Source organism: Condylura cristata, unplaced genomic scaffold, assembly GCF_000260355.1.
Source record: "Condylura cristata isolate star-nosed mole 26May11 unplaced genomic scaffold, ConCri1.0 scaffold00007, whole genome shotgun sequence".
In the NCBI taxonomy this organism is placed as follows: domain Eukaryota; kingdom Metazoa; phylum Chordata; class Mammalia; order Eulipotyphla; family Talpidae; genus Condylura; species Condylura cristata.
Genome location: NW_004567108.1, coordinates 19076762 through 19080480, shown reverse-complemented (window position 1 = coordinate 19080480; position 3719 = coordinate 19076762).

The following is a 3719-nucleotide window of genomic DNA, read 5'->3' as shown; positions in this document are numbered from 1 at the left end:
TCACCTATACTCCTCCTATAAGTGAAACCATCACTATTTTCTATTTCCATCTATTTCACTGAGCATGGTGAAGTTCTGATCATATCTTTCGACAGCATACATTATAAAAGCCACTGAACTATCTCAATAACAAAATCTCCTTCTCTTTACCTTTAAAAGCAAAATATGTCTTCATTTGTGGTAATGTTAGAGATACCCGTGTGTTACCTGCAATTCCATTCTTATCAGATACTTTGTTTTTCCATCTTATTTCTCTATTGGCTGTTTACTTCCCATTTTCTTGTGCAAGAGTCAGGGGAAATATATATGAACCGGAAAGTAGCTTCAAATGAGACACATCATTTAAGATTATAGGCAGAAATAAAATCAGAAAAAAAGTAAGTTTCTTAGCTTGATGTTCTCAGAGCACACCACACACGTGCAAGGAATAGAGACTGCTCAGGACACTCTGTGTCCTTCATTGATTCTCTACCACTGCCCCACGCCAGACATCACAATGATTGACCTCAACAATCCAAAAACCTCATCAGGACCTAGTAAGAAGATTTTGCTTCTCTCACTGTCTTGAATTGCTTCCACGAGAGAGATAGATACCCTAAGATATAAAACCTGAGTGTGTGAAAGCATGAACACGTAAGTCAGTCAGAAATATTATTGTCACTGGGAGAGGATCTGGTATATCAGGGCTTTGCAGGCAGATATTACACATGGAGCATGAATGGAACATTGAATCTAAAGGGGTCCTGAGAATCCTCATCAACTTGCTTCATATTTGTTCTTGTTATGTACAACCCTGTCAGAGCTACTAAATTATTTTTAATTTAAATCTCATGAAAGAGACAAAGACATGACATTGGCTGATAGCTTTTTATCAGTTTATGGAAATCCTGGGAATCACATGACAGTTATAATATCAAGAATATAAATTAATAAGCTTTGTGAAAGTATATTATGCAAAAACTATGACCAACCTACTCCTATTAATAAGAAAAGAAATATCAGGAAGTTCACTTTGGTAAAAGATATAGTACTATGTTAGTAATTATGTTTGATGGAGAAACAGATTATATAGATTTTTAAAATGTTAATTCTATACAAAAATCCTAGAATACCCTGTTATAGTTAATAAAATTCGACTTGGTTTAAACCTACCCAAGAATGTTGCTTTTGGTACTCACTGAAGCATAAAATTATAGTGAGAAATACATATACAATATAACTACAGAAAAAAATTTGTTCACACTTCAGTTAATCTGATAATGTTCTAAGTCAAAAACAAATATACATAAGGATATTTACTATCCTACTAACATTAAAGCTATTATATTATTCTATAATAACCCTAAGTGTAGTTAAAAGTCCATTCCCAAATATGACATATATCACTATAAATTAAGAACTGATAAATAGTAATAGCGATAAAGTAGATGTTAATCCAATTGTATGGACAATGAAAAGATGTTTATGTAACTAAGAAACATAATTTGAACATTCCACATGGTTGCTAATATCCCAATATTATTCTTAAAATGTCTTTTGGGTGTATTTTTCTCTTACATCATTTATAATCATGATGTTTTACTTAATTATTTGAGAAACAGAATTCAAGTGAGTATTTTGGCAAGCTAGATAAAACAAAGCAACAATATGCTCTTTCAAGTGCCTATTTATGACATTCACTTACACAGGAGGGAAAATAAAAGTTGATCATGTGTACAAGAACAATGTTTATTAACTATCTCCTGATTTATATACTTCTCTTGGTAAGCTTGTTTCTCCTTCCTAATCCCTACCATCCACAGGATCCCAAGAAATGAAACAAGACTACCATCACAGAAAGGAAAATTGATTTAAGAGAATCAATATCACATAAGAAGAGAATGGAAATGTGCCTTCTTTTTCCCCTATGATATTAAAACCAGGAGACACGAAGGTGGTAAGAGACATCAATACATGCCCTCATTTTCCCTTTTTGGAAAATTCCTGCTGGGAATATTGGAAAACAAACATATTAATACAGGCTAATCTGCAAGCATGAGAGCATGAGTTAGTAAATGTTTTCTAGAGAAGTCCAAATATTAAATATTTTAGGCATCGTGGCCTATGTTACCACTAACTACTCAACTTAAACCTGTTTGCATATAACACAGATGACAAGTGTTAATGGAATTTATTTACAATACAATTGGCAGGTGGATTCAGTTTAAGACTATAGTTGCATGACTCTTTCCCAAGGGAAGCCTTGCATGTGGCCATGTTAAAAATAGCACCTCAGAACCTCAGAAACCACGTAGTACTGACAAAGGAAAATGGATAGATAGCCGAAGGCAGCCCCTCCTATGGTTCCTGCACAAGTTTGAGAGCTGTGAGTGGGTGGCAATAATTTTCCCATACCAGCAAAGAGATATAGCAGATCATCAGAAGCCTGCTGAAATAAAGTCTTAAATCGAAGTATATTAAAAAAAAATTTTTTAAAGATTTATTTCTGCATACAGAACTGGGGTACAGGCCAGAGGCTCAGGGGCAGTGAGAGGATTCACCACACACAGAGTGGGGACCAGAACAGGCAGGTCGAGAGTACACTGCTGAGGGGAGCAGCGTGCGGGTCAGGAGAGATCTGCCACACCATGTAGGTCACCTCCGGGGCAGGCGGGGATTGAACTCATGCAGCAGTGGCTTTAGCTTCTTAGTGCTGTGCTTTCACCCGCTGCGCCACCAGGGAGGGCCCCTATTAAAACATTTTAATAGCCCAGCAGCCACAGATCCATACAAGGATCACTAATTCAAGGAACATGCAGGAGGACTAGCTCCTTCACAGCAAAGACCAGAGATCACTTGATTCCACAGAACTTGTCTCCTGATACCACCAATAGCTCAATAAGACCAAGATCAAACATTCCAGAAGACAAATAGCTGAGAATAACAAATAAATACGTTTGAGATAGCAAAGTGGCACAAAAGTGTAAGTTACCAATTATCTAATTTAGGAATTTTTTTTTAATATTTATTTATTTATACATATAAGAACTGGATGTAGGCCAGAGGTGTGGGGGAGATAAGAGGATTCACCAGAGACAACGGAAAGAGCAGGCAGATTGACAGAAATATACTGTTGAGGGGAGCAGCAGCCAAGACAGGTGAGGTCTGCTGCACCATGTGGGTCACCTCCCTGGCCAGGGTCGAACTCATGCTACAGTAGCTGGTGATAGCTTGATCATGCTATGACTTTAACTCCTGTGTCACCAGGGGGATCCAGGAATGTTTAAATTGATAAATTTGGATGAATTTATTGTAATTATGGACTAACACAGTGAGGTGGGATAGTACATGAAACTTTGTTCTGCCCTATAGAGTCAAGGCATCGAAAGAAAATCAGATAAATTACAGGAAGTAAAGAAACACTTTTATTTGAATAATTATTTTGACAAATAACTATCCAACCCAATGGCATGATATCACAGAAGGTATTTCTAAAGTCTAGGAAATTTATTTTGTGGGGGGAAAAAGACATTAGTCCAATGCCTTCCTCATACTTTTGCAGCCTTTCTTCTTACCTACATGGAAAAATAATCCCCGTGTAAATGTGTACCTTTAGGTCAAAGAGCGATATAATATTTAGACTCTAATAGGAGGAGAAAACCTAAACAAATAATTCAGTCTTAAAGAATAAGGAAAAATAATCAGATACCTATGTTTATTTGTCATATATATATATATAT